This window comes from Frieseomelitta varia, unplaced genomic scaffold (assembly GCF_011392965.1).
Source record: "Frieseomelitta varia isolate USP_RPSP 00005682 unplaced genomic scaffold, Fvar_1.2 scaffold_890, whole genome shotgun sequence".
Lineage (NCBI taxonomy): Eukaryota > Metazoa > Arthropoda > Insecta > Hymenoptera > Apidae > Frieseomelitta > Frieseomelitta varia.
In genome coordinates, this window is record NW_025110690.1 from 60,761 (window position 1) to 74,099 (window position 13,339).

Consider the following 13,339-nt stretch of genomic DNA (forward strand, 5'->3'; position numbering starts at 1 on the left):
CGGTTTCACAGGTGGTTTCAAAACGACGAGCATTACCATAATGTGACGACGTCGAAGACATCGCGATGTGACTTGTAATGTTATGGAAATATTAGAACTAATTCTAGCGCTTAAAAATTCGTTGTTTATTATATTTATAAATGGAGAAATGAGACAACGAAAGCCACTAATCTTGGAAATCTTGATCTTTCGAATTGAAAAACTTTCAAAAAAAGTTAACAGGTTTTCGTGGAAACTTTTTCAAACTTGGGCGTAGAAACACTTGTTTGAATTTAGGCCAAGAAGCGTCGACGGTGAATTATGTGCTTGGCCACAGCGTGGATTCGGCAGGTATTCCCTCCAATCTCGCCGCATCTCGCTGTATGGGAAACGCAAGATTACGAGAAAAATCCAGCTGAGATCTGGACGTTTACGACCGTCTTCACAGGGGACACACGTCCCCAAGATGGAATCTCGGACAACGCGAAGGGACCACGCGAAGATTTTCCTCTCGATTGGGAAGCTCCTTTGAATGTGAAAAATTCAGACGCGAATAATTCACTTGACCAGACAATTCTTCTTCTTATTTTCGAATCATTTTCTCGGAACTTCAAATAAGTAAAGAACTTCTAGCCTTATATGTCAAATTACAAGAAATCGTTAAGTATCGATAATTCCTTGAATCGATGAGTTTTTAATCAACAAGCTTTGGAATAACATTGCACGTGTGTGTAAATTTATAAAAATTTATAAAAAATTATAAAGACGAGGTATTTTTATTTTTTCCGCGTTCGTCGCAACATGTTCCATTCGTAAGTATTGCGATTTAATACGGAATAAAGAACGGAAAGATTGAAATAATTGTGTTGACAAGTTTTTAACACGAAGTTAAGTAAAGAGATTTTTGAAAAGAATCATGTTGTGACTTTCAGCTGAGAGTTTCAGGCAGAATAAGGTTTTTTGATCCTTTTGAAATGAGATGTAAAGAGCAGGTAACAGGAGTTAAGACGTTCTAAAGAAAAAAATCAGCTTTGTTAAGCGCATAAAGTGCCTCCTTTTCATCTACTCGACTCAATCTTCTACTATCGTATTGGAAATCTATCAATTTAAAAAAATTATACCCAATGATACGTGAAAAAGCAGACAAACCGAAAAATTATACAATATCGTTACGTAAGATTTTTTTGTTTTATACATATTATCCGAGTTGATAGGTTTTTTCTTTTTTTTTTTTTTTTGTTTTTTTGATTCATATTTCCTCTTGGATCGAACAGCATTATGTAAAGTGCAAAGGTATTATAAAATGATATCTGTCTGTCTCTGTCCCACTTACAGGCCAATAGAATTAATAACTCATCCACCCGTGAGGATATATTCATCCGTTTGTATTTTCTTAATGTTACAAGTAACGCCTTATTTGCATTTCAGAGTCTGATATTTCCAGTTATTACAACTCGCGAAGTTATTACATTAAAACATCGACGCCATTATTTGGCTTATTTATTTATCGTATACATGCCTGATAATGTATATCGCGTAAAATAGGTAGGCTAGTAAAAATAATGTACATTGTACGAGCATAAGATCAATTAATTCGTATAATAAAATCTCAGATAACGCGGGACATGTGTAAATAAAATGAACGGATAAATTGACGCGTTACTCTGCACGTTCACGTGATGATTTATTATGCTTACATTCGTCGAGCATCGCTGTTTAGCTTCTGAAAGCGTACGTATCGTTGTCTTTCAACAGTTTTTTTTCCATCCTCTCTTTATTGGAGAAGAATGGTTGATACTTAGAACGAACGTAAGTAGCGAGATCTTTTTACCTTTTGTATTGCAAATTTCGCGTCGCGTTGCATCACACCGTTGCGTTCCGAGCAATTAATTATCGAAGATTGGGAAATACGCGACTATCGCCGTTAGGCACTAATTTTTTTTTCAATGCGATCGTACGATCGTAGAGTTAATTAAAAGAACGCTGATTTATTGCCCTCCGAACGGATATCGATCGACTCGGTCACCCGTGAATCCATCAAAATCCTCAACGGGGAAGAGAGAGGGCCTACTTTCTCCTCTTTAAAACGTTCCCTTCGATTTATCCACATCTTTCTTTGTCTATTGTCTGAATTTCATTTCTTCTCGATTATTGTTGCGTAATTATCATGTATTCGACTAATCATACAGTAGACGTAGTAAGTAATAAATACATGATTAGACAAGTGATCAACTACATTGTCTTTCATAGTTGAAGTTAATACTTATTATCAGTACATATATATATATATATATATATATATTTATTTATTTATTTCTTTATTTCTTTATGAAGATTTGTAATGGTTATTGATATGCGCATAAAAAAGATGCATTTTTTCTCGACTTTTTAAAGAAATTGCAAGTTGTAAATGAAGTAATTGAATAATGATTTTAATATCATACTGATTATTAAGTACAGTAATACTTCGATCAATCGTCGTGATTGAGGGATAACGGGAAAACGGTCCGGATAAATTCAGCGAAGGTTCAACAGATAATCGAAATAAAAATATTTGTCTATATATACACGCGTTTGTTGAGCGACAAAATGGAATATCGAGAAAGAAAATTTGAATACATTATATAAATTGAATGTACATGTATATTACTATACACTTACACACATTAGATAATGGGCATTCGAAAATTTACATAATTAAGACCTCAGTCAATCGAGACGGAGTTAATCTCGCGAATAATCGTCAGACGGTTAATTGAGATTCCACTGTCAGATATGATTTCAACTAACATTAGAAAAAAAAAAAAAAAAAAAAACTAGCTCAATCATGCAAACGTGCTCTCGATAAAGAATTAGCAAGTACATATAGAGTGAACAATGATTTTGTAATATTTCTAGTTGATATCTCTCCTAAACGGCAAGAAATTAAGAACTAGGAACTACTTACTACGTTCGAACTTTTCGAAAATATCCCACCAATCCAGAGATGACGTAGAGATTGAAATCTGACAGCCAATGTGACAAACATAAATGGAGGTGGATATCGGTCCAAGTCTCTCGAACTTCGTTCGAGTCAGCCGTGGCCTATATCCTGTCTATCGATACGATTAGGTAATTCCGAATAATTGCGAACAAACGGGACGGATGATCGCGGTAAATATAAACAAGCATCATCCCTGGTTACTGGCTTGGGCAAGCTCTCCGTTTAAGGTTGACTCAATGTTCCGTCGATTGGTCACCGAGCGGAGAGGAAAAGAGAGATAGAATATATACCGCAGAACCACGTAACAGCAAGCAAAGCGCTACGTCTTGGTCTCCAACTATACACGGCTTGCGAAACCGTTCGTCGTTACTTGGTCGTGATCGTGGTCGTAATCAAGAGTCAAAGTCAAGGTCGAGATCGAGGCGAGAGAAACACTTATGCAACTCTTGTTGTCTGCGGCAAGCAAAATGGTGGGGATCGGTTGCAGCAGCAGCAGTAGCAGCAGCAGCAACAGCACGGTGACCGACCACGCCGGCAAACAGGTATGAAAGAACTGTTACGTATTCCCGGGAAAACTTAACGTCGCGAGAGGCTGACGCGACCGCGTGCGCGCTAATAAACCTTCCTCTTCAACGCCGCCGCGATCGTCCACGTTCGACGATCAATTAATCTTTACGTCGTTCTCTTGACACACCGCTCCTATCGTTTTTATGGACCGTGGCAGGATAACTCTTGGACGGTGTATCGTGTTCGCGTAACGAGGTCGTTCGGTTTTTAACGACGAATATATATCGAAGTTTTCTCAGAGCCGCGCGTGTCGCGTTGGCCAAAGTTTGCGACGAAGAAAGGCGTTATGTCGGCCGGAGGAATTTCTGGGAAATGGCTTCCAGAATATACAGCGGCGAGGCAAACTCAACGTATACGTGATTTAACATATTTGAACGTAACGTATCACATTTATATGATGATATAAAAAGATTTTGTTAACAAAAGCGATTCGGTATATAGAGGGGATTATAATATGGCAGTAATTAAAAAGGAATTAGTACGGAATATACCTGGTTTCTGAAGGCATGAATATTCTCTAATGGCATGTAATAAATTTAAAGAATTTTCTTTTGCTTTTCGACGTCCGTTTATTTGTCGCCATTGTACCCCGTAGCTTTCTTTAAATTGAATATTTGGGATTATTCTTTTTCTATACCCAGGGGCAATAAATTTAAATTGCGTTGGGAACTGAAAGTCCTGAGGAAAAATGGAGGAAAAGTACCGACACAATGAACGATGGAAGGGAAATTTTCGGCCAATAAACGTCCTTACATTTAAGCTTTGAAGTACAACAACCAATCAGATTCGTAGAATTTCTTTTCAACCCTCAATAGTACATAGCTAGGTAGGGAGTGGTAATTATACTTTGGACAATTTTATATTTTCATGTATTAATTTAAAAACTTAGACCCTAAGTAGAAATTTTCCGCTACAAAATATTGTATTAAATCGTGTCATACGAATTTTTATATAACAAATTTATGTTGGATATTTTTCATAATTATTTTCGACATTTTTCCAAAATACTCTTTTAGGAAACGAAAAGAACCGGTCGAAGCATTCTCCATCGAATCTCCGCGACGATTATAACAATCGTAATCAAATACACAAAGCATTCTAATTTAAGACTTTTTATTAGCACGAAGAAGTTATTCGGCGAATAAAGTTAGTTATCAGAATATTATGATTGAAGCTAACGGTTCGCCCAATTTTTTCATGCTGATAGAAATTCTTAATGGCCGCCACGCTCGATCATGGTGTCTACTGTTGTCATTCCCAGTCAACGGGTCTGTTTTGTTTAGAGTGTCCAGAAGCATATCATAAAACAATATTCGAATTAACGATACGTAGATCTAAGAAATCGAACGATTCATACTTCAAATTGATTGCAATTGGTGGATATTCGTTTATAAAATAGGTCCGCCGTTCAACCGAGACGGTAGAAACAGGAACAGAAATCTAACGTTTCATGCGATATGACTCAGTAACAAGTACTTCATCTACCTTTGATGTTTTATATATTTTTGCGTACTGTCCTCTGCATTTTTGCACCGCTGAACTTTTACAAATGAGGCTCAATGATAATTAAATCATTAAATCAATAAAAGTCGATCCTTAGCAAACAAGAAGACACGTAGAAAATACTAATTTCAAACATAATTTCGTAATTTGCTCGTGCAAAGCATCAGATCAGATTTTCATCAAATATTTGTAATATTTTTAGGTCTATAAAATGCATACAAATTGTTTATTAAGACTTGCAAAATATCAAAAGTAGATCAGGTACTTTCTCTACATTTTTTATCATTCTTGACTGAAATTCATAATTTCGTGAGATTTTTCACTTACCAGAATCGATGGGAGGACAAACTAATCGATGAACGTGTTACACATCTCGTAGAAAGAGTTCACACTGTCAACAATACGCAATAGCCCGACACTTCCAAGGAGTTGAATTTACTTATGTAAAAGTAAATGAACGAGAAAGTTGAAAATATATTTCAAGCGAGTTAGTGTACAATTTCAAATTGGTGCACCTTCGACGATGCGTCTTCTTCGACTGTTGCAGACTAAATGTGGTGCGACAGTCTTGTCCACCTTTATTTGAGGGTTGGGTTATTAAGTAGCAAAATAACTGGCAGGTAAACGTGGATACGCAGATATTTATAATATTACAATTCGAAGGACCTGAAATTAATACAAGGTTTACCTAGCACTTACAGGGGTTCTCCAAATGTCATTGAAACGACAATTGCTGTTTAACGACGTCTGTTTATTGTAACAGATTTCCTACGTACAAACAATAGTTTAACGACCAAAGTTTCCGTCTTAGTATTTGCTCAGCTTGGCGCAAAAGTGTTTTCGTCTTTCTCGAGAAGCCCAGTTACAGAATTAAACATGTCAAGAAATTTTGCAGCTATTATAAATCAATCCCCGTGTAAGTAAGTAGCTAGAGTCGCCATTTTGGAAAGTGGAAAATTTCTCATAGCCTCTCTTTTGTCTAAATTTGTGTCCTTGATATTTAAATGGCGGTGCTTGAAACCCAAACGGACATGAGACACGAAATTTTTTAAAATTAATTATTCCCTAGGAAATTGTGAGTTTTATAGTGGATAAAATAGTGGATAAAATTGCTAGTATTTTTTGTACTTCTTTAATTCTTCAGAGATACGGCCTGTGTATTTTCTATGCGACCTCCATTAGAAACAATTTTAACGCTTAACTGTTACTAAATTTTATAATTACATATTGGAGAAAGTTCTCTAAGTAGGACCATCTTCTTTATTCGCATATAAATTAATTTATGCAGTATCTCCTGGCACTAGCTTATAATCCATGTGTTGTGTAAGCGAAAACACGATAAACGTTTCCGATTACGGCAACGATTTTTTTTGTTCTAATAGAAGCAGAAAAAGTGTATCGCTCGCCCGCCACGTTCGCGGGGAAGCAACAGTAGTTAGCGACCAACCCTTGTGAAATATACACAATTTAAAACCGCTGTTTAGGCTCTTTACTCGTAAATTTGCGCCATGCTGAGCAAATACTAAGGCGGAAACTTTGGTCGTTGAACTAATTGCTTGTGCGTGAGAAATCCGTTACAATAAGCAGACGTCGTGGAATTACTTTTTGGAATTTTTGAATCCACGTTTCCACAGTTGTTTAGTGACAGCATAGAAATAGAAGATTATAAAAAAAAAAAAAAAAAATAAATAAATAAATAACTACATGATGATTTTGTTCTATGCTGATGTGTCAATTGATGAAAATTTTTCTCCAATTTATCGAAGCTGTAATTTTTCAATTCTATAAATTCTTATACCTTGAGATATATCTTCCAAAGAGCCTAAAGAGGAAATACGAAATTCTCTAATATACATAAACAGCATTGCGATAGTACTTCTAGCCAAGGAATATTTCATTTCTAAATGTAACTGACACAGTTTGCTGTCTGATTGTTTGTCAGCATTGTACAATTATCATCGACTAGGACAAGAGATAAGAGTAAGAGAAGAATTTAAGTGCGTTCCGGTGATTACGTAACGCGAGGTACGTTACGCGCTTGTGATACTGTTCGTCAGAATGAAAGGGACGAGCATGCGACGAGCAACGACCGGAACTCTCGAGGACAGTGGCACTGAACTTGACGGGGAACGGAGCGACGCGAACCGAAGGAAACAGACGTCGAAACGTGTTGCCGTGGAAACTCGTACTCGAGGAGCTGCCTTCCGTGACTAATGACAGGCCGGATTTTAGCGGCATCGGTCCGCTGATACGTAGGACACGAGCGTGCCGACGATAATCATCATGATCCGACTGATAGCGTTGACTGGATACGCGGCAGTGAGATGCGACGAAAATATATACCTGCGCGCGGTTTGAAACCATACGCAATCGGACGTGAAACGTTTATTTCCGCTGGATCAGAACATTGATCTTGGAATACCACGGGAGAAATGTTAATCCCCGCGCAATTTGAAACCATATTCCATATTATATCGCATTAGTGTAGAATGTTAATAGCTCGCTCGCAAAACAGTCTGAGGCCATTGAGATTTTTATCGTATTCAATGCGAACGAATCAAATAGTGTAGATCAAGCCTTAACAGTTTCGTTAACATTACGTGAAGAATGCTAAACATGTATTTTACTTGAAAAGAACCTGAGCTTCACTCGACGATCTTCTTATCTGAGTGTTTCTTACACGATTGTCAAACGACAAACAGACCTCCCTCGTCGCTTCTCACGCCTCGGCCAAAGGGATCCTTCGTTTTTGTCGTATCGTTCGGCCAAAGTGGCCTTTAACCCCTCACATGTGTATACCTCGCACGCAACATGCAGCCGGAGTTGTAGTTAAGGCTTTATTGCCGCATTCGTCGAACACGCGCGTCGGGTCACTTTAATTTTATACTACTGACGAGCTGTACAATACCGCGAGATTGCCTGATCGAGTAACAAATGACGTTTCAGCGGGGAACGTGGTTAATGGAGGATACGCTCGCCGATCGAGTGGCTGATCGTTATTGTAGTCAAGACTCGGTGAGAATGTCTCGATCCCTCGGAGCAATTCTTGCGATTAAATGCAATCTTCAACAACTTCGTCATTCATTTTGTTAGGCTGAGTAAGAACTTTTTTTCTTTTTCTATCCACATGTTCTATAAACATAGGTAATTGATTCGCGCGGAATCTTTTTTCTCCTCAGTTTTTCCTTTTCGACTTATCGTCTGCTACTCCATATTATTTTGTTACGTTAATTTAAATTACATACACCTAAATATGCAGCAATTAATAATAATATACTTTGCTATACAGATGCACTACGTATTTAAACACCATCACAGAAGGACCATAGTTTGTTTCGTGAATCAATCTCGGTAAATTGTCGTCGATCCAAAAAATAAAAACACAACCATCGTCGTCTTTGATTCTTATCCACTGTTTGCAAACGTTAATTCTTGCGACAGCATAAGATTACATGAACTAGTGTATTACGAACTGTAATTATAATAATTTCAAACTTTTTTAAACTTTGAATGGCTGGCGTGTGGTGTAATTAAACTGTGGGGCTCTGCCTTGTCGTCTGAACGGTAGATAAAAACGGCCGGACCTGGGGAATTCGAATCCGCGCGGTGGGATCAGCGTCGTCGAGACGCCGTTTCCGAGTAGCTGCGTCGCAAGTTGTTATACCGTTAACACGAGTCAAGTTAGGAGTTTCATGAATGATGAACCAGACAGGGAGAATGGTTTCCGTACGTAGATGTTACTTCTTCGTGGCATTTCGGTTTTTCTTTGTTCGAAGAACAAACCGAGAAACTGATTGATAAATGCCTACGCTCTCTTGGAAATTAAACACTGATGAGTAACGATCCATTTGGATGGAAATGATGTTTGCATGCATACTGTTGTATTTCAATGAAGCAACTTTTTACCTGGTTCTGCATTTCATTCTCGTAACAGAAGTATAATACAGTAAAACTAAAACTGGTTGTTACAATAGTAGGAATCCACTGATTCCCTCCTCTGCTAATGACTTTTTGTTCAAATAAATGTTCGGGAGTAAGTAAATTCAATCAGGAAGAGTTCATTTAATCGGGCATTGATTGAAATTTGTAGTATCAAATGATACGAGATCTTTCAATTACGAAGAGAAAATCTCGTCTCCGCGAAATAGACAGAGATTGAAAAAAATATCGTTCTTTGGAGACAACGATTGTCAAAGTGACGCGTGCATGTTTCTCAGGTGTAATACGTGATAGAAAGAAGCGCGTGCGTGCACCTCGTAACACGCAAGTACGACGAAGACACGTCTTTAGGTCCCGTACACTTCCCGCAGTAGCCTCCCGGCTTGACCAATTAAGGGTCTCTTCCGTCGAGAGCTCTTAATGGTAGATGTGTTGCGTTCGCTCGAGCGTGCGCCACTGCGAAACCAGCCCTCGTAACAACGTAATTTTCCGTAGCCGTTCCACGTCGGATCGTCCGAGAACTTTGATATCCAACGTCCTCTCCTCGTTGCCTCTTTTCTGATAAGAGAGATTTCTCGACAAACATCGGCTGTCACTCTTGTCAGGCCCGTGTAGACCTTCGCGCATTTTTCATCGGGATGTCACGCTAACAACTTTCCATGTTTGAGGATTTTTGTAATTTGTTGCGTACGGCGGACTGTTGTACGGAAGAATTATTAACGTTTAAGTATTAATAAGAATTATTATCGTTCATGTTTTATTCGTGTATTTCTATATTTTTGTGTTCCTTTTTCCCCTATTTCTTTATTCTCTATTTCTATATTTTTATGTTTCTTTTTTCCCTATTTCTTTATTCTCTATTTCTATATTTCTGTATCCTTCTATTTTTATATTTTTATATTTCTATATTTCTGTATCCTTCTATTTTTATATTTTTATATTTCTATATTTCTGTATCCTTCTATTTTTATATTTTTATATTTCTATATTTCTGTATCCTTCTATTTTTATATTTTTATATTTCTATATTTCTGTATCCTTCTATTTTTATATTTTTATATTTCTATATTTCTGTATCCTTCTATTTTTATATTTTTATATTTCTATATTTCTGTATCCTTCTATTTTTATATTTTTATATTTCTATATTTCTATATCTGTATTATTATATTTTTATATTTCTATATTTTTATATCTATATTTTTATATTTTTATATTTCTATATCTATATTTTTATATTTTTATATTTCTATATCTATATTTTTATATTTTTATATTTCTATATCTATATTTTTATATTTTTATATTTCTATATTTCTATATTTTTATATCTATATTTTTATATTTCTATATTTCTATATTTTTATATCTATATTTTTATATTTCTATATTTCTGTATCTATATTTTTATATTTCTATATTTTCATGTATTTTTGTATTTCTATTATATATTTCAATATTTCTATCTTTCTATGTATCTACATTTCCACATAGGATTTCTATGATTTACATTCTTACATATATCTCCATTAACACCATAAAGACAAATAATGTGATATTATGTGACTTTCAGCGAATGTAGATTCTAAACAAAATTTGAACATGAAAGTTATTCCTAAAGCTGTCTGGTCATTGTAGTGTTAACAATCTTTCATTTTCTATCAAAAACATCATGAAACTCCCTGCATCGAATACACAAAAGAATCGTTTTAATCTTAAAAGTTACTCGTCCATTCTTGGACAATCGCATCAATTCAGTTACTTGTTATCTTCGATCAAGCTTGCTAAAATCTTCATTTGAGTCTTGAAATTCCTCGAAAAACGTCATCGCGGGAATGATAGTGACAAGCATACAGCGCTATATCAGGGAAGGTCGAGATGATCGCGCAACTTCGCAGGGGAACGCCACATGCGGTGTAACCTCGGGAAGATGTGTGGAGGCGAGGCCAATGAATGCACGACGCCGAAGAACGGGAAGGAAGGTGAGGCGTGATCATGGTTCTGACCTCAAGAACTCGAGAAAGGGAAGAAGAAGAAGAAGAAGAAAAAAACGATGGAAGAAGGAAGAGAGAGGGGTGAAGAGACGAGAGAAAGAGCGAGGAAAAGCTGGAGAGCCACAGGCTCTCGTATACGAGTGCAACGAGAATCGAGAGGATTCTCACACCGATTCTTCGCCTCGTTTCTTCGCTCGCGTCTCTTTCTTTCTTTCACGAGGCTTTCAGACACGCGTGTAAATTTCTGAAACCTGATACTTTTGCGTGTGGTACGTTCGAAAGGTAGAAATCATTCGCACCGGCCCGCGAATGAATCTCTGTCGCGCGAAAACTACGCCGTTCCTTCGAATGGCACAGACGTTACCCAAATACGTCGCGCGAACGAATGCTTTTGCTTTTCTGTGAAAACGAGGTTCGTTTGATCGTTTGATAGTGTAATGGAATGGTGAGGAATTCGAAGTAATTGTCTCAACGTATTCTGCATTTATGGTATATCAGATGCGGAAGGCACTTTTATGGAGGATCAACAGTTGTGTCATGTATGATAATGTTTGAGACTATATATTTGATGACTGTAACTGTTAATTTCACTTCTTCGTGTTTGTATCTCTTTGGATACATATATTTTGAAATAATTCATCGAAAGTGACATCGATGAATTTCGATAATTTTCATTTCAGGTCATACAAAGAACAAGGCCCGAGAGTTAGAGCATTTCTCTAATCCTCGCTAATAACCCAAGAATAGAACGATATCGTATCGAGCGAAGTTCATAAATGTTGGGAAAAAATACGTGAAAAGTGGCCATAAGCGCACGTAAGAGTCGTAACGCATTCTTGATACGCCTCAAAAAAGGAACAACGAACGTACCACCTTGCACACGTGGCGTTATCTCAAATCTCGGCGTTTTCGAATTTTACCAAGCCCATATTTACTACAACTTGGAACGTACTAACTAAGCTTTACAAGCTATGCACGACGTTAGACTTACTTTTATCGGTACGCCTCACGTCGGTAGTAGATTTTCCGCGGCGTACACGTACCTACTACGTAAGACGAAGGCTATGTAACAGACAGCTGTAATAGTTGCGCGTGTGAGTATGCCCTGGAGTACAGATAGTGATGGGATCAAGTTCGATATGCACAGTAGAGCACAATTCACGCAAACTTGTCGTTGAACAGATCGTTCATATAGGTAATTATGTGTGTGTGAAATTCACGTAACAAGTGGATTCAACCAACAGAAGTTTTGTACAATCGGGCATTGATTGAAACGTAATGTTTGCGTCAAACAAATGGAGTTCTACTCGCGGAACAGAGTCGCAAAAATCTGCATGCGAGAAATTCACTTCGCGGTTCGATTCGGAGACATTCAATTATATAAAAGTGGCTGTACAGTTACTCGATTCGCTGGATAATGTATTAATTGAATCTCTCTAAAAGTAGCAATCTTGAATCCTGAAATCCTGAATTGTAAAACTTTATTCAAGTCTAGGTAGTTGCTGCGAAGTACCTGTAGAAGGTTCAGTTCAAGGTAATCCAGGATTCGATCGTTTCGATGCAGGGGATTGTATTTAGTTATATCTAGTGCATACTTGATCCCATCGCTAAGTACAAACTGTATGTGCGCGTGCGCGTGCGCACGAACCGCGATGTGCCGCTTACATTAAATAAATTACAGTGGCCGCGGACCGGTAACACGGGAACGCTGTTACCTGGTCTCCTCCGGTCGCACACGCCAGCAAAATCGCGCGGCAAAGCGCAAAACCCCCGTAGCCGGCCAACGTTGCTCGTTTCTTGCTACCATGGGTACGCTAGCATGAGTACTACCACGGCCGGAGGAAGTGCCTCGGATGGTCTCTTCCCATGACCGTACTCCACCTTCTCTCTATCTCAGCAACGATTTTCCTGTCGCTGGAAAAGTTATTACTCCGACGCGGTGCGAATCATCCTACGCTCCGTGTCCCATTGTGTTTAGGTCGGTTCGTCTCTCGTTTCCGAGCCGCCGCTTTCTTCCTTTTCTTTCATGCCCGGCCCACGGTACCGTATAGTCGATTACGCGTGCACGCGCCGTCACGCGTCACGTTTGGACGCGGCTGATTTTCCGGAATTCCGCGGATTTCCCGAGCACTATCAAACGGTACGATTGCGCAGTTGCGGTCGAATACGATGGCCATTCGTTTACAGTACTTCACGAAACGTAGCTAATGTATTTTATCTGCGTGTGAAGTTTCAATTTTTTATGATTACTGATTGACACATTGAACTTTATCTTTATGTAGATGTACTCTCGGAATTGTTTGAATGATTGTGCAAGAAAAATATTGGTCATGAACTGAAACATTTTGGAATTTTGCTAGTAATGAGTTAAACG